Raw genomic sequence first — 19,603 nt, 5'->3', positions numbered from 1 at the left:
CCAAGACACATTTAAAACCAAGCCAAAACAAAATGAATTCTAAAATAGCATTCACTATACTGAGATACTGTATATATTTGGAATCAGATGAAATCATTTTCTCTCAGCATACATAATCTTATGTGTTAAATAAGGATTTTAAAATAAAGCTTAAAGCAGAGCTTTCTATTGCTATCAACTTACATATAAATAAAACTTGTAAACATCAGATGTTTTACCCACTTTCCTTTGTGAGACATCCTTACAACATTCTCTTAATTCAGCATGTTGTCAAATAGTACTTATTAAGCACTATTCTCGGTAACTAAAACAGAACAGTCCCTTGTTCTGTGTTGTAATTTGGCACAGACAAAATCCACAGAGGCCAGCCTTCCAAAGGGTATATCAGAACTGTTCTAAAGAAAGATCACAACACTAAGGCCCAAGGAAAAGGCACTTAAAATTCTGTACCAGTCCTAATTTAGTGTTTGTGATTGAGTAAAGGGTCAAATACATGATCACTTGGCTCCTTCCCCTCCACTATTTTTACCCCTGTGGGTTAGAGTACATTAACTAGTTATTAGTTATGCATTTGTCTGTATTTATTGATAGGAAGCACAAGTAACTTAACCAGTTTACTAAACTATCACATGGCACAAATTTTATTTGAGATTTTTCCCATTGACAACTGTGCACATTTCATGAAGCAGGTGTTCCTGCTTTTTAAGTATAGTTTACTTTTTCTGGTTATTCCAACGATATCAATTTGAACACTGAATGGAAAACTCTGTCTCTGTAGTTTGATAATTGATGAAAGAAAGTCTCTTTTAAAAGCACAATAATTGATTTGTCTCCTGTACTATTTCATAATCTTGAACACAGGAGTTAGAAAGTATCCAGATATAAAAGATGGCACAAGATAAAGTGATCATTTTGAAGCCAATTGCCAATTAATTGTGTGATGACTGTAAGTCAACAAATATTCAAGTGAAGGAACTCAGTCCTCTCCTAAGAGGATATATGGAACAGTAAATCTGACTTATTTCTCTTTTGTAAGAAGCATAAAGAGAAAGTGAACAATTTCTCAGCATTCCTTTCATGAAACCCTTCACATATCCAAAACAGTTTTTAAGTAGCCTCTTAAATTTATCTTAGAAAAGAATATATAAGAAAGAGGAACTCCTTTATTCTTTCCTTATGGGTCTTACTCTGTGTGTGGGGTGGGGGTTGTTGTTGTTTTTAATAATCCTTTAATTGCTTCTGTTGCTCTTCCTTAGACCTTTTCTAGTTTTCTTTCTTTAATTTGAGAGCACAAAAGAGTATGTAAAATGTTCAATTAAGGCCCACTAAACAAATGGCAAAGCAGGATTATTTTATTGTTCTTAAAAATAGTATTCTTTTACTAACATTAAAATACATAACAGGTTTACATCTATATAAGGCTCTTCCCCTAAGTTCACTGATGAGAAAAACTCAAGTTCAAAGAAGAGAAATAGCCAGCTCAAAGTCACTCTGATAGTAAATGACAGAGCTGGAGGGAAGGCCAGAAGTGCCTGCCTCTTTGGCTCTATGTGGGCATCAAGAACTTGATTCTGAAATGATGACAATGTGATAGGAAAGGTGGCTGTGGTCTGGACACAAGGACTATATTATTATGTTCTGTCACATCCCAAGCATTTAAACTAGACATATGGAGATAAGTGATACTCAGTTTAAATTTAAACATCTAACACTGGTGAAAGAGAAAAATAGGCACTAAACTCACTTAGACAACTAAAATGACTCACAAATATTTCCAATTTTCCTTCCAACCATAAAAAATGTGACCTTTCAGAAATGCCACATCATTTATAGCTACATTAAAGCTAAATTTTCTAAAATTGAACGTTAAATCCTTTGTAGGTCTCAAAAAAGTTCCAACACACAACAGCATGAGTAAAGGAAAGGACTGTGGCCTAGGGGGACTTAAATATAATTGCACAAAACAGTATAACTATATATGGAGGAAGAACATATTATAGGGCTCTAAAAATGGTAATGGGTTATTTCAGCACAAAGGGAAGTCATCCCTTTAAAAAAAATATCATACTATTAGAATGCAGTGATCTCTGAGAGCAAGAGCAGCCACACTTTGGCAACTAACATATGAAAATGGTTGAAAACCTGTATTGGCAAGTTTGATCAATTTTGTAACCTTCCTGAAGGCCACACACCATTAGAGGCTTTAATTATAATAAGCTGGTAAATTTAAACACAGAATAGGAATAAATGTCTCTTGGGTGTCCTGTCTAGTTTAATCCTTCTCCATTAAATAAATGGCAACTCATTCTCTAGAGGGGAAATTCTAGACACTACAGCATGCCAAATGCTTGGACTTCCTGGACACAGCTACATGGGTAACCCATGATGAGCTATCAGACCATCATTGATCCTTTCTGTTCTCTTTCAGTCCAGTGTTGCATTCTTGCTCTTGGATCCCGGTCTCAATTATATTCTTCTCCCTTTGGAATTAAGCAATTCATTTGCTTTGTAACATTTGAAAATCCTCATAAATGTTTACATTTTTTAAAAAGCATTTATGAACCCAGGTGCCAGTGTCTCGTGTCTATAATCTTTGCTACTCAGAGTATGAGATCTGAGGATCAAATTTGGAGACAGCCTGAGCAGACAAATCTAAGGGACTCATCTCCAATTTACCAGCAAAGAAGAAGAAGAAGAAGAGGAGGAGGAAGAGGAGGAACAGGAGGAGGAGGAGGAGGAGGGGGAGGAAGAGGAAGAGGAGGAGGAGGAGGAGGCGGCAGCAGCAGCAGCAGTGGGGATGGCTCAAGTACCAACCTTGAGTGAAAAAGGCAAGCCAGAGTGCAAGGTGCTGAGTTCAAGTCCCAGTACTAGTGTGCGCACGCATGCATGCATGCATGCATGTGCAACGTGCATGCGCACACACAGCACTTATGTAATGAAATGTGTGAATCTTTGTGTCAACCCCATCCCTCCCCCTTCCAAAAACAAAACTGAAAACTTCAAGAAAATTTTTCTTTTATGAGACAGGGCAAGGGAGGGAAGCAAAATTAAATAAATCTTGGGATCTTCAATATATGGTCCAGATTATCTTTTACTCTTTCTATGTAAGAGTAGGGGAAATGACCCATTTCAAATTTATATTCACTATTGAGCTTCTTTTATATTAATTCACTATTGAGCTTCTTTTATATTAATATGAGGCAATTCAGTAAAATCATATGACATTCTTCAACTAGCTATTAGAAACTAATTCCTCACAAGTCTTCCCAGTGATGTTCTAACACATTTTAATGATTTTGGAGGCAGTGATCCATCTCTTAGAATTATTTCTACCATGAGAATTAAGTATAAATTGTTCATAAAATCACTTCAACATTCTGGACATCTCTAAGAATGCCTCCAATATCACCAGTATACAAGCCTCCACTTTTTCAACAAAACAAACCTCTCTTCTGCTACAGCACCTCACCTCAAAGGAGAAGCTGAATGCCATTCTGAATTCTGATCCTACCATGATATTTTTGAACCCTTCAACATAGTACTTCAACTTCTAAAAGTGAGTTTAAGCTTCTGAAGACAGGAGAGGAGAAAGGTACAGAAAGCTTAGCTCCCAGCTTCTTTTTCTGGCTCAGGTTTTTAATAAACATTTTAATCTATGTTCATCAAGGACACTTTACTTCTCCAGTGAAAAACAGTGACCCAATTAGAGGTGAGCTTTCTTCTAAATAAAGAGCCATTCCTGATGCAGAAGAGGAATGACATTCTTTCATCTTGTTAGTGGTATATATTATTCATGTCCAAAATCAAGAAATAGAGACTTCACAGTGTCCTGTACTGTAAAGATTAGTTAACAGGGTCAAAAAAAAGCTCAGTAATTATTATATATATAACATATATTATATTTGTATATAATATATATAATATATAATTTATATATAAATTATATATAATTATACATATAATTTATATATTATAATTATATATAATTTATATGTTATAATTTATATACAAACAATATATATTATACATATAATTTATATATATTATATATAATGTATGTTATATACATATATAATATATTATATATATTAGTCTGTTATAAACAATCCAGTAACATGAAATCAAGAACCATGGTATGACAGTAACTTGGTTTCTAGCATATACCACAATGTCATATTTTCGTTTGAGTTTTGAACTATAATAGTTGTTTTATGAGTTGTATGTGTGTTTTTGTGTGCATGTGTGTGTGTGTTGTGTGTGTACGCATGCACACGCATGTGTACATGTGCATGCTGGTACTGGGGCTTGAACTCAGGGCCTGGATGCTGTTCCTGAGTTTCTTTTGCTCAAAGCTAGTGTTCTACCACTTGTGCCATGGCTCCACTGCTAGCTTTTGATGATTAATTGAAGATAAGGGTCTCGAGGTCTTTTCCTGCCCAGGCTGGCTTCAAACCATAATCTTCAGATTTCAGCCTCCTGAGTATCTAGAACTGCAGGCATGAGCCACAGGTACCTGTATGAGGTTTTTTTTTTTTTTTTTTTTTTTTTTGTCTTGTTTATTTTTTACTTGTTATATGTCAAAAACCATGACATAACTACAAGTCCAGTCTTAGAAGACTGTTCACATGTTATTATTCCAATAGTGATGAGAAAAGATAAGGGTTATTGCTGAGTAGGTCTGAGTGGAGAGTTGAAAAGTGGAAGAAACAATACTGAATGGCAAAGTTGCAAGGTATCAGTTGCAAAAAAAAAAAAAAAAAGATCAAAGACAGAATCATTTAAGGTGTGCTAGTATTACTCCTGTATTCCACAAAATGAGAAATCTAATCTTCAAAATACCGTTTTACCAGATAAATCTTAAAGTATTACAAATTACATGTATGTAAGAAGTACAGTCAAAACTGCTTTAAAAAGGGATGGAAGGGGCTGACCTTAGTAGCTTTAGAAACTATTTCTGACGTCATGCTGTAATTCTATCAAGAAAAAAAGACTTGTATACAAATACTATAACCTAGTTGTTACTTTTTGAATAGGTTCATAAACTCATTCTGTATACTTGGGTGGAATAGGTAATAAGAAAATATATTGAAAGCAAAGAGGTCTAAGACCAACTGGGATCTCAGGAGAGACAAAGTCTTTCCAGAAGTCTTTGGAGGCTCATGTTACAGCATACCCCACTAAATGCAATCATAAATTCTGAATAGAATGCATGGGGAAGCATTCATTCTGTGGTCTCTATAAAGTAAGCAGTAGCAGGAACAATGGGAAAAACAGGAATTTGACATAGAAGCCCATCCATCTTCAAGCAATCCCATGACTGTGGTGGTGGTGGCAACAGGTGGGCAGGTCTCCAATACTCCCTAGAAAAAGAATACTTCCTGACTAGAGGAGCTGTGGTCCCAAGCATAAGAGGCAAATCACTGCTGCTTTCTTTTTTTTTTTTTTTTTTTTTTTTTCCATCTCTCTGCTGTCTTGACAATTGGAGCAGAGGAAAAAAAAAAACACATAGAATCCAAAGCTGGAGCATTTTGAACAAAGTATATTGTGGGATAATACTAGATTATAAACTCAAAAAATAATACAAATATCCATGAATCATATTCACTAATGATAATAAACATACAAATATAGGAGAAAATAAACCTTCCTTATGGAAGATTTTGGTTTAATAAAAATATAAAGAATAAGGGAAGCAGAAAATCCCCATCAGGAGTCTACCATAATATTGCTACAGGCAGATGAATGTTTAAAAGTTTTAAGGAGAAACAGGATCTGTGATATGTGCACAGCCTGGAAGTACCTATTCTTCCACACACACACCAAAAATACAAAGGGAGCAGTAGTTCAATTACAATGGAGAAATGCAGTAGACTCCACCTTGAACAAATGATCAAGGTTAGCATCACATTGATATAATGCATTGAGAAAAGTATATCACTCTGACTCAAGGTACTGTTCAATAATGCACAATTAAAAGGAGAAAAAACACACAAATAAAAATTGAGGGATATAGTATATACAATAAAAACAATAATAAATTTATAAAGTGTCAAGATCATGAACAGTAAGAAAAAAAATAGAAGTGCCATACATCATAGAAGTTTAGAAGCAAGGACAGTTCAATGTGACACAGGTTAGTAATTTTTAAAAGATAATAATAAACTCATAAAGTTGAAATAAAGCCTAACATAGTAATAAACCAATGCTAATTTCAAAGCTTCAAGTTTATTACTATAGTGAAGCAGTATGTTGAAGAGTATACAAGGAAGCTACTATTTTTGTTCTTCCTATAAACCTACAATTATACTAAAGAAAAAACTTCTTAAAATAAAACAAAACTAGCTATCTCAACAGACTATTACACACTTTCAGTGTGTATTCAAGGTGTATTTAACTTATAAGGAGATTATTTTTTACAATGGGAGAAATCACTGTGGTTAATAGTGACAACAATTTTTTAAAATAACAGAACTAAAAATTAAAATTAGAGCTTGGAAATGCTGTTACATAAAGAAAAGTAGTCAACTACAGGAGGAGGAAAATATTGCCATAGGTTTAAGAGTTCATGGAATCTCTGACATTAGTACACCTACTTTCCTATGCGGAACTTAGGAGAAAGAGGAGGGCATAGGTGAGTGTGCAGGCGCCATTCCAAGTGTTCTGTTGTTGTTTCAGCTTTTGTTGCTGTTGGTATTTTGGTTTTTTTGAGACAGGATCTTGTGTTCTCACTATGTTCATATTAGGCTCCCAAGTGATGAGGTTACAGATGTGTGCCACAACACTCCAGCTCTAGATGCTTAGCATGCATGATCTCAGCTCATCTTGTCATTTTGTGAGAAAAGTATTTTTTGTTTGTTTTTGCAATGCTGGGGATCAAACCCAGGGTTGCATGCACCTTATACAAGAGGTCTTTAGCAGCCAGGCTACATCTGTCTGCCTGTAGAAATAGTAGCCACGGTTTCAGTCAGCCAAGCAGCAGAATTGAGTTAAAACCTCAGGTCTAACAAACTTTGAAATGTCCTTCTCTTTCTCTGTATTTATTACCTCTGATAAAAACTGAGAGTAATTTTCCTCAGATAAAGGGCACAACTTGAGAGGCAAGGAGGAAGAGCGAGAGACATCAAAGGAATGAGTGCAATATGTGAATGAAGACAACAGAAGGCAGAGCTAATTAAGTTGCTAAACAATAAAGGAAAGTTACTGAGGGAAGCAGCTTTGGATTAAGAGCTCTCAAGAAGAACCTGGGAGCTGAAGGAAAATGAAAAGGACCAAGGAAAAGCAATATAGAACCTGCCTATATATGAAAGCAGTTCTCTTGAGAAGCTCTGACGGTGAAGAAAGTAGGACAATGCCATACACAAGCCATCATGGGTTTGCAGTCTTGCAAATACCATAGCTCTGTTTTACCAGTCCGTGCGTGTATGTGCACAAGTGCATGTGTGTGCAACATACATTACCTTATATATAGTAATTCACAAATAAGAAAGTCAACTATTACAATACGAAGAGGACATCTACTGAACTACAGTCCTCTAACCTAAAGTATATAGCTCAGTGGTAAAGCCCTTGTTTACATGTGCAAGGCCCTAGATTCCATTTCCAGCACATTAAACAACAAGTCCAGATTAAAAGCGAGAATTTAACATTTGAATATGATTAAAAATTTAAAAAATACCTTTCTTTGACTGAAGCAAATAACAATGTTCTTTCTTACATAATTAACCTGATGAAGCAGCTAAAGTCAGAAGTTGTTTGTTTAAACAGCTTCCTTCTTAGCACACTATTCGGATCACCAGTTTCTCTTTAATTCTGTTTTTAACTAAACAAAGCAGGATAGTAATTTAAGAAAAATACCTTATTCTGATTTGCTATTTTCAAATCAATCATGGTAAAATAAAATCTCAAGTTGTGAGAAGGTTATTCATTCTGCATGCATGGGTTATTCATTCTGCATGTACAGGTAGCTGTAGGATACTCCAAGGACAGAAATTTTTTGAGAAAGGAACAGTTTCAAGGTCTGGCCTCCATTACAGCTGTGGAACTTCTTGCAGGGTTTTGTTTTGAACTAAGAACGTAAAGCCTACTTGAAAGGTCATGATGAGGTCAAGAGCACTAGGGTGCTAACAGGCCTATAATCTCAGCACTTAGTGAGGTTCTCAAGTTCAAGGCCAGCCTGGCAAGACTCTGTCATTCATGTTACTCTCCTACCACCCCCAATACACAAAAGAGTTTATTGGAGAAATTACACATATTTCTCCCAACCCAGCATCAGGAGCCTTTAATGTAGAGGTGAGGAAAGTAGCATATCATGTGTTTCTTCATTCCACATGTGGATTTTATGCCACTGTTTAGTAGTATGTAATCATTAAAATGACAAAAGTAAAAGTTGGGCAACAAACAACTTTAAACAACCAAACGTACCGCTTAACATGAAAACAGGACCAGACAGAATCTGAAGATGGAGCATTAGCTTTACTTGGCTTGTTACTCCAAAGTGAGTGAGAAGAGACATTACTACCTCTCCCCTCTCCAGCTTGGCTGCCTCCAGCTTTCCCTCAGGGGAAGAAGATGAAAGGGACAGAAACTTCCCAGTGCTTCCTCCCAAATCAAGGTTCTAAGAGCCCATGGATAAAAGCTGTGACTGAAGCTAGTTGAAGAAGGCAACTTGACAGCCTGCAAGTATTTGAGGGGCTACCCCCAAGTACCTTGCTCAGAGATACCAGTGGAAACTGACTTTATAGAGTGGTCAGAGGTAAAGAGATCCTGAGCTTAGGGGATGAAGAACATCATGGGCAATGATTAAACCCTGACTTAGGCTGTCCTGCTGAGTGTCCAAGGAAGCTAACCTGGCTTGCCTCTGAATGTGAACACATTTACCTACAGAAGAGAACGATGGTGATTGCAAACAAGGAAAATCATGTCTACTTTTTTTTTTTTTCAAAATTTCAATGTAAAGAATACCAGATGCATATTTTAAAGAATATTTTATTTGAAATAATTTTGCAATGTGCTTTTATTCAGTCTCTATGCTTTATAATAATCTCAGATGACAAAATGAGACATGTTTCATATAAGAACAGCCAAATTGACTTCTTTGATGGTAAACTTGCTGGGCACTGGTGGCCAGTATTTCTATAATCTTAGGTACTCAGTTGAGATCTAAGGTTGAGATCAAAGCTGGCTTTGAACCAATTAACCACCAAAAACCTGAAAGTGAAGCTGTGACTCAAATGGTGGTACACTAACCTTGAGGGAAAAAAAGCTCAAGGGCAGCACCTAGGCTCTGAGTTCAAGCCCCAGTACTGGCTGCCTCTCCTACCCCCCAAAAAAGGTAAACTAATGTTCAATAGTTCAAACAACTCAATCTCAGTACTTTCAGCTGCCATTTCTTGACTTAGCAAAAGATGTTAGGGGAAAGACCTATAATATATAACTAAATACAAGGTGAGGCTGAGCAGGCTTTCTCTGGCAGAGGGTATGTTTGCTGTGGTCTGAGGCTTAGTTCCCAAGCATGCAGCAATTCTGGGATCCCTGTGAATTGTGGCCTCAGTCCATGAACTTCCTTCCACAGGTCTCACTAAGCCCTCACACTTCCCTTACCTTGGCCACCTGCCTAGCTGTGATGATAGCTTTTCTCTGGACCCTGCTGAACCATGAGTAAACTGACTCTTCCCTCACTGCTGAGAACAGGGGGTTGGAAACAATGATAGCTCCCGGCTCTTTTAAGACCCTGTGGAAAAAGAATGCCAAATCCTGAATCTGATAAATTGTACCTAAAGAGGAAATCCAGAGACTCCGCTGGATTACAAGTTTATAATGGAACTAAACCTTTCACATTGTCTCTGGGTATTGAACTACCTTACTGCTCATTTATAAAACTTACACAAATAACACTTGTCGGTGTACTAATTTATAAAATGAAAACTACAATACTAGTTTCTTCCAAGATTGCTTTCAAGATTATGTGATTGACAATAAATATTGAAGATGCACTGTCATGAAAATAGGTGTTTAGCCTCTCAAATAGCTAACTGGAAGGCATGGTGTCCCACAAGGGAGGGCTTCAGGGATTGGAGTACTGTATGTAGGGACAAAGAGAAGTAGCCAGCTTTGACTTCACTTCACCACATCTACTGTCATGAGCAAATACCATTATCTGCAAGACCAAGAGCTGGAACAATAGGACTCCAGAGGATTCTCACCCAGCTTTCTGGGGTTTGACAGATATCACATTGAGACTGGAAAGGCTTGCCACGCACTGGGAGGCAGGTCAGTGGAATTCTAAAACCCACTTTCTTGTCCTTATGATTACAAATCTGTTATTTAAAATGAGAAATTGCAGAGAAAAGTCCTTTCCCAAAAGCACACAAAGGAAAAAAAAGAAAAGAATTATGTCAGAATAAGAATTGTAGATCTTAGACTGAATCAGATAAATCAATCAGCTCATGAATAAGAGTCCAAAACAGGTAAATGATACAAGAATGACTTCTGCTAATATGATGCTTCTGAAATCTCTCCAATCTTATTTAAAAGCCCTCTCTACCTGGAAGGCCCAACAGATTCACTGTAGATTGGGCCTTACCCTGAGTCATTTTTAGATCAAAAGACACTGACAAAAGAGTTAAAATTCTTTAGTTGCAAAAGTAACAAGAGTAGTCAGGCCCCTTTAAAACAAACAAAAAAAAAAAATTACAAGCTTGTTTACTTTGAGTTAGAGATTTATGGTACATAGGGCATAGCATGGGCCATCATAGTACACACACACACACACACACACACACACACACACACACACACACACACACACACACACACACACTCCCTTATCTACACCCAGGGAAAGTTCTATGTAAATTAAGAGGAAAGCTCTGCTCTCCACTTCCCATCCCTCATTCCCCCACGGCATTCCTAGGGTTAGACTCCCCCTAGTCCAGCGCTTAGGCCAGCAAGGACTCTCCCAAGCAATTCCTACACATCTCCCCTTCTTCCCTCTCTCTTTCACTGGCTGTTCTCTACTTAAACCTTGTTCTGTATTTTCTGATGCTATCAGCCATTACTTATGAAGGTATTTAAGTAAGTAACACCTGTCAGAATATCAAGCAAGAATTTAAAGGTTCTATAGATATTAATTCCTTACATTAAAAAAATAAAAGCAACTTCTGAGGTGAAAACTATCATCCTGACTTACAGATGAGACACTGAAAACTTAAGCAACTTGCTTAAAATCATACAGCTTCCACATGACTCTAACAGGCTTTTGACACTTCACTCTCTCATGGAATTTTAGGTTCAGATCTCAGGGATGTTGATGTTTCCTAGTTCAAATTTCCAAGAGAGAATGAGTCAACCAGTCCTGCTTAATACTATAATACCCACGTTGCCGGTATATGGCTATCATTACTAATAATGAACACCAGCTACCTGGTACCTGGTGGCTCATGCGGTCATCCTAGCTACTTAGGAGGCTGAGATCTGAGGATGGTGATTTGAAGCAAGCCCTGGAAGCAAAGCTTCCAATTAATTACCCAAAACATTCAGTTCAACAAAGTCATCAATCTGACTTTGTTTCTTCCTCATATTTCTACAGTAAGTTTTTATTTTATGGTGACTCTCCTCCAAATTGTAATGCATATTTCAATTACTGCTGGCCAGATAGCAAGAGTAATGTGACCTTGTCTATGTGTGTCCATCAGCACTTATGGAAGAGGTGTCAGCAGCTTGGAATAAAATCCTGGAGACAACAGTGGCATGCCTAGAAACAATGGCAGTCCACATTGTATGGAAAAAATGCTCTTGTACAGCTGAGTGGAAAAGTAATGTAGAAGAGTACAACCCTGAATGTGATGCAGCCTCAGACATACCTTGTTCCACATATACACTCTTACTTTGATGAGCCCATGAATAAAACTACACCTCAAGTAACTCTCAAAGAGCTTACTTAGCAAGTGTAAATTTAAGTTTTAGGTGACAGAAAGCACCCTTACAAACTATTTGGCATCTTTTTTCTCTTTCTTAGCAATATATAAAAATACTTGTGTCTCTTATAATCCATTCTTTCTTAAGATTTAATAAAATATATGACAACATTAAGGCTAGGAGCTGGTGTGTCTCTTAAGAATTAAGAATCAGCAGGATTACAGCTTCTGGGTTTTCTTTGAGAGGGCAGATGACCTTCTAAGAAAGCTTGGAGATGCAGGAGAAATTTCTCAGTGAATATGCATGTGTAGAAATGCAAAACAATGTCTATTTTAATTTAGAAAGTTTTTCTATACAATCCACCTGTTGTGGGTTCTTGTGGGCTGGCAGTTGGACTCTAGTGACAACTTCCACTCTAGCATTCTTCTGTAGATAATAGGCTACCACAGTACTTAACTGAGTTACTGTTGTATGAGAACTATCTAATAAGGTACAGGTGCTGAAGAGATGCTGAATACTCAGTAAGTATGAGCTAGGACCACTGTACAACAATCCAAAAGACAGTTTTTGGCAGGGCACAATGCCTCATGCTTGTAAACCTGGCTATATAAGAGATGAGAATCAGGAGGAGCATGGGTTCAAGGCCAGCCCAGGATCCACACCTCCAAAATTGAGACCCCCCCCATCTCAACCAATAGCTGGTGGAATGTACTTGTCATCCTAGCTACATGGGAGGCAGAAGGGGGAGGATGTGGTTCCAGACTGGCCCTGGACAAAAACTCAAGACCCTACCAGAAAGAAGGAAAGAAGGAAAGAAAGAAGGAAAGAAAGAAAGAAAGAAAGAAAGAAAGAAAGGAAGGAAGAAAGAAAGAAGAAAGAAAGAAGGGAGCAGGGAGGGAAGGGAGGTAGAGGGGAAGGGGAAGGAGAGGGGAAGGGAGGGGAGGGGGAGGGAGAGGGAAAAAAAGAGTGGCTCAAGTGGTAGGATGCTTGTCTCGTAAGCATAAGATGATGAGTTCAAACACCAGTACTACTAACAAAACAATAACAACAAAAAGACAGCTTTTGATAAAAATTAAAGCAGAGAGTAAAGCTGCCTGCCAGTGTACTCAAGTACACTACTAGAACTTCTTCCATAACCGTGTGCTCTGCTTAATGACTGCTCACCCAGACACAACAACATCTTTTAAACACACAGAAGCCTTCCCTTGTACCCACAAACAAAAGCAGCCCCGCTGCAGTTTAGTTCCCTGATTCTGTCATCAGATCCCGATGTGAAAGGGCTCCTTCTTCAGATACAAGCTAACCCACTCAGCAAATCTCTCCACACACAGCCCACCCTGCACAGAAAGAAAAGTGCTCTCAAAGTCATCTGGCGAAACAATGTGCCAATATTTTTGCTTGCATTCCAAAATATAGTGAACTTCCTGTCCCTGGCGCAGTCCCTGTGAGGGTCACTGTTAAACAGCACTAGAAGCAATTCCTAAGGAGCCCAGAATGCTGCCCCTGTGCAGAGCTGCTACCATTATCTCCAAGGCAGGTGCACGTGCATTTCTTTCTGTAAAAGGAATCTATTCCAAATACAAGAAGTAGCTCTGCCAAAGACTGAATGACTGAATGACTACATGCTAATCATTATTGATATGCTTTTTTTTTTTAAAGTGTCTTAGAAGTCTGTTGTACTATTTAAGTAAACTATTCAATGGCTTTACACACTGTCCTTTGCCCTTGACATCACAAGAATGACAGGATTTATCAGTAATTTTCCATTTTTATATTTATTCCCAGAATGTATGAAGTTATTTTATTATCGACTTACAATAAAATAACTTTAAAACAACCCAAAAGGCTTAAGTGTACTAACATAACTCAGAATATAAACCAATTCATATAACTTGGATGCAAAATCTTCATTCAGCTTTTTATTCAATACATGGTACTTCAGTGCAGTTGCAAATCTTTGAAATCCAAAGTACATTTTAATAAATCTTGATACTCTTAAGCTGAAAATGATGCTGTTCATAAAAACAGCATCATCAAATGCCACACATGGTTAACGAATGAGAAAACCATCCCATTTTGATGAAAACTTTAATAGATGACTTTGTAATACATCTGCACGGACCAGTATTTGAGAAGAACAGATGGGAGGTTTCACTAAGCTTTGGTGTGGAGGTTAACTTTCAACACTTTGAGCATATAAGACAGCTTCCAAGTCACCTGCATGTCTTAAGCTTTTTCCCTCTGCTCAGTGGCTTTGTCCATTGTGCAGAAAGGAGACTAATGGGAAGAGAGATGCTTTCATTGAAAGATCCCAAACAAATATTCTCAGAAAATGAAGATATTGTTCTAGAACAGAGACCAACTGTTCAGGTTAACAGAGCAAGAGCCTTCAGTAGTACATTGACTTGTATTTGCTGCTGTCAAAGAGAACATGTGTATTTTTCAACTCACAAAAAAAACTGAAATTAATAACTGCAGGTCAGCGGCCAGATCTTCTCCAAATGACTAAACACAGAACAGTAAGAAAGGTTTTCTGAAAACTTTTTGTATGATTTCAAGAAATATCAGAAGTAATTTTAAAATACAACAGCTGAAAAATACAGATCACTATTGAACAGTAATCTATACAAATATGAACTCAAAATGGATCAGAGCTCCAAATGTAAGAGCTAAAACAACAAAGCTTAGGAGAAAACCTAGATAGAAAGCTTTGTAACTTTGGATTTAGCAACAATTTTGTATATGTGACACCAGTTGGACTGTGGTAAAATGTAAAAATTAAAGAATATCATGCTTCAAAGGTACCACCAAGAAAATGAAAAGATTACACTCTGGGAGAAAAAATTTATAAAATGTTTCATTGATGAAGGACTTATATCCAAAATATACAAGGAACTAACAATTAAAAATAAATTATAAGTAACCCAATTTAAAAATTAAAAAATATAAACCACCATGCAATAGCAATTCATATGTGTTGGGATAGTTGTGAGAAATAAGGGGAGCAATCAGAATGTGGAGAAATTGGCATCTCTGGTGGGAATGTAAAATGGTATAGACATGGCAAACTGTCTGGAAGTTCCTCAAATGATAAATCATATTGTTGCCATATAACCTGGTAATGCCTGAGTGGATCCAAAAGAAAGGAAGACAGATATTCACACAATACCTCTTGTACAAATTTTCATATCAGTATTGATAGAAGCCTAAAGTGGCAACAACCAAAATATCTATCAACTGATGAATCTGTTAGATCTAGGTGATGGATTATAATTTAGGCATGAAAAAGACTGGAGTACCAATTGATATATGCTAAAACATAATGAACAAGAAAAGATCTGGCTAAGTGAAATAAGAACTGTTATAAAAGGCTACGTATCTTATGATTCCATTTGAACAAAATATCCTGGATAGGCATACACATACAGATAAAAAATAGAGTGGTGAGCTGGGTACTGGTGGTTCATGCCTGTAATCATAGCTATTCAGGGGGCTGAGACCCAGAGGTCAAAGCCTGCCTAAGCAGAAAAATCTATTAGACATCTCAAATTAACCAGATCATGCCAAACTGGAGATGTAGCTTAAGTAGTAAAGCCCCATTGTAAGCAGGAAAGTGGAACAAAAGTGAAAAGAACATTGAGTTCAAGCCCCATTATCAGCAAACAACAAAATAAACAACAAACAAAATAGGAAATAGAATGATAGTTACTGAACAATCGGGAGCTAGGAAATAAGACTGCTATAGGAGCAATTGTGCAACTCAGTTAATATACGAAAATCTACTGAGAGGGTGAACATTGAGACATGTGAATTATTCCTCAATAAAGCTGTTCACATAGTTTTTACAAAATAATCTGTTGTGTGCAAATAGCATGGACCTCAGAATCAAGAGCTTGAAATACTATTCTGTTTCTTCCCCTAGACTAGCTAAATGCCATTGGATCTTTAGTCTTAATATATATGCAGTCTAATTGGTTTGGGTGCTAGGATAAGTCTGACTTCAATAAAGTGACTTGAAAGATCATGCCAGATGTCAAAACACTGCAATAATTCCTCTGCATATTTGGGAGTCAACAGAAATTTCACATTATTTTCTGGTTTGGGTACAGTCATCATCAGATGAGTAAAAATAGCTGAAAATCCTAAACTGAGCAGTTCCAGGTCCCAACCTGACTCTTTCCAATCAGGCCAGACAACTTAACCAAGAACTGGCAAGGGTAAATTCTGTATTTCTTTATCTCTGTGAGCTGATTCATAAAATTCATACATATGTTCTTTTGCCAAAAACATTTGAAGGATATGACTTTTTATGTTTTACCAATACAGGGATTGAACCCATGGTTTTACACATGCTAGAGGTGCTATACCACTACAGCCATGTCACAGGCCTTGCTTTTATATTTTGTTTTGGGATACAATCTCCCCGAACTTCTATCAGGCTCACCTAGAACTCACAATACCCTTGCTCTTATAAGTAGCTGGGATTACATATGTGTGCCATCATGCCCAGAATAAGAAGTATTATGACTTTCCAAGATTAAGAGAAGGCCCAATCTGGTTAAGTGGTATGAGAAATAAGGAAAGCATAACTGGCTGCCCTTCTTCTGTTGGCTGATTCCTGTGTGTCCTTTAAGACTCAATATGGAAGATCCAAACTCTTGGAAGCTTGCCTCCCACCCCAATCATCAGTCTGAATCAGGATTTATAGAGATTAACAGAAAGTGATAGGTAAAGCTATACATAATAGTAAAAATGGGGGAATTATATAAGTTTAAAAGGATATACATCTTTCATTCAGGAACACACACACACACACACACACACACACACACACACACACACACACACACGAACTACTAAGCAAAACCTTTTTTTCCATAAGAACTATACTTATGATCTGTGTAAAATAGTTCATCAGAAATGCTTGACAGCCATCACCTGCTCACATTGTCATTTGGAAAGCAATTGAAACAGAAGAAAATGAATGGCATAAATAGTCTTGACAAAATTATTTCACAGAATTCATGAATAATTTCATGTCTTTGAATATAAACCAGAAGCCTTCTAATGAAAAATGACTAAGTCAAGCTGAATGGCTGAAGCTTAAGATTCCTCATTTAAATAGCCAAAGTTCGATGTGTAAATATGAATTGTTTTTTTATAGGATTCTAAAACTTAATTATATTACTGTAGCATGACAAATTATTTCCACCTCCTAAAAAGTTTTAAATCCCCATTGTGAATTACAAACCATTGATTATCATGTACACTAATGTAAGAATCAAGATACATAGTATTAAGCAAAATCTATCTTTATGTCCAAATATGTAATTAATGCAGCAGTAACATGACAGATACTACTCTCACCACTGATTCAAGAATAGCCATGTTATTCCAGAAATGTAATTTTAAGTTATATGTTGCTCTCCATTAGGAATATCCTTAATTTTAATGGTGCACTACCACAAGGGTGCTAAAGCTTTCAAATTAATTCAAGTAACAGATGGACAATGACATAGAAAACTGTGCAATAGAAATATCTTAATGTACAGTAATTGCTCCTTCCAAAATGCAAGCAACTTCTTCACAGCATGTGTGCATGCATGTGTGCAAAAACAATAAAAATGCAAAAATGTTCGTCAGTGTTTCATGCCTGTAAAGTAGCTACTCAGAAGGCTAACTAACACTGGAGGATCACAGTTCAAAGCCAGCCTGAGCAGAAAAGCCCATGAGACTCCATCTCTAAACTAACCAACAAACAGCTGGGCTAGAGGTGTAGTTCAAGTAGTACAACACCAATTCTGAGCAAGAAACCACACAAGAATGTAAAGTCTGGAGTTCAGTACACAAACTTCAGTACACACACACACATGCACACGCATGTGTGCATGCGCACACATACACACAAATATCTACCATTCTTGTAGTAACAAGGTTATTTGCGATAACAAAAATTTTATTTTTGTAAACTAAGAATTGTGTTCATTTTCATGTTACGTAATATAGTCACCACAGGAGATAAGGAAGAAGACATGTTCAATATCTCACCTATAGGTAAAATACCTACACAATGTTTGCTCCAAGTCAGGCACTTCTGAGAATGAAAAGGGCACTATGAATAATTTCTCTGGGAATACAGCTATAACCTGGGACCATCCTGGACAAACAGGGATCCTGTGACACTCAATATAAGGAAATAGCTAGAAAAGTTCCTTAACTTTCTATGTTCACACTGAGGAACATGAAGGAATTTGGATTGACAAAGCTTATTTGCCTATATTTCAAAAAAATAACAATCTTCCAAGCAAACACCAAATGGAGAAATTGATGAATGTAGTCCATATTTTACCATAACTCCGGGTCTACTGACATATTATTTGTATAAGGATTCCTGAAAAGATCATTTTTCACTAACATTTTCCCCAACCCTACCTTATAATTTGTTATTACTCTACAATTAAAATTTCAAGACATTGGGATGATGAAACTGTCCATGAATATAGAGTATATATAGCAAAATTCAGCCCTGGTGAGTGTTGACAGGCACAACCTCGTAACAGTCACAGGGCAGTGGTGTCTCATTAAAGAGCATGGACTGTATATATCATAATTCCAGTAGGTTCAAGTGCTACAAGCCATCAATGGCCCCAATTGTACTATATACACAGAGAACCCTAATTGCATGCAATTTCTCTGCCTTTAAAGTTGTATATACTGTTCTTCCACAGCATGCACAATCCATGGTTATAACAGCTTCACAGCAGTTGCAACACCTAATTTACATCCAGTAGGAAGCTGTGAGTAGGTTTCTAATCATTCATTTACATTTACTACATAAAGTAGTTTTCTATGATTTAAGTCAAAGAATTTCTGCATAAAATTTTTATGCCAAAATTTCAGCTACATTTTTCTGGTTGAAATTTAATAAGGATAGCTTTAATAAAGACAGAAGTTAATTTCTCTATAAGACATTAAACACCTAAATTCTTTTTAGTTTCCTATTTGCATATTTAAAAGCTTATTAAACAAAATCATCCATCAAATAAGTTATAGTCCTTGTAAACTCACTGTCATAAGCAAATATCTTTGGTTTTATAGATAAATGTGCCATTTATCTTTTATTATCTTTAAGTAGTTGTTACAATAGGATTACTAATCAACAGGTTAGTTTATAATACATCGTGATCGATAAATAGGAGAGAGGTTTTGTTTGTTTGTTTGTGTTGGTGCTGGTGATTGAACACATGGGTAATAAACATGCCCTCTACTACTTTACTACATTGTCAGCACAGTGTATTTCTTTTCTTATCGTACCAGTGCTCTAGTGATAGCTGAAAATGGTCATGCATTTTTTAAAAGCAATACATGAGGAATACTTACTTCTTAAGATTGGTATCTGTTCTTTTTTTCCTAAATCTACAACTCTACTGGAATAGTGCTTTAAAAAAAAATACTGTAGCAAAACATAAGCTATTATCTCTGGATGAAGAAATAATGGGCCAATGTTTTAGCTCCTCTGTATTTTGTAAGTATCTTCCAATAAACATATTTATACTGGGAAAAAAATCCTGTAACTCTCCTTCTAAAAGGAAAGTATTGAATTAAAATTTTCTCAAAGATTCAGGTCTTCCATTTCCTTGTTCCTCCCATTTGCCTTACACATCACCAACATGTTCACAATTTATTT

At 36.6% G+C, this 19,603-nt stretch overlaps 1 protein-coding gene across 1 annotated transcript in view; it reads right to left on the bottom strand.

The window, feature by feature from the left end:
* The window catches only part of Garem1 (GRB2 associated regulator of MAPK1 subtype 1), a 176,009-nt gene that overhangs the window by 130,264 nt on the left and 26,142 nt on the right, over positions 1 to 19,603 (bottom strand). The window lies entirely within an intron of this gene.

Source organism: Dipodomys merriami, unplaced genomic scaffold, assembly GCF_024711535.1.
Source record: "Dipodomys merriami isolate MVZ:Mamm:240054 unplaced genomic scaffold, mDipMer1.0.p SCAF_2, whole genome shotgun sequence".
Lineage (NCBI taxonomy): Eukaryota > Metazoa > Chordata > Mammalia > Rodentia > Heteromyidae > Dipodomys > Dipodomys merriami.
Note: the sequence above shows the minus strand (reverse complement) of the source record. Positions and strands in the feature narration are given on the sequence as shown.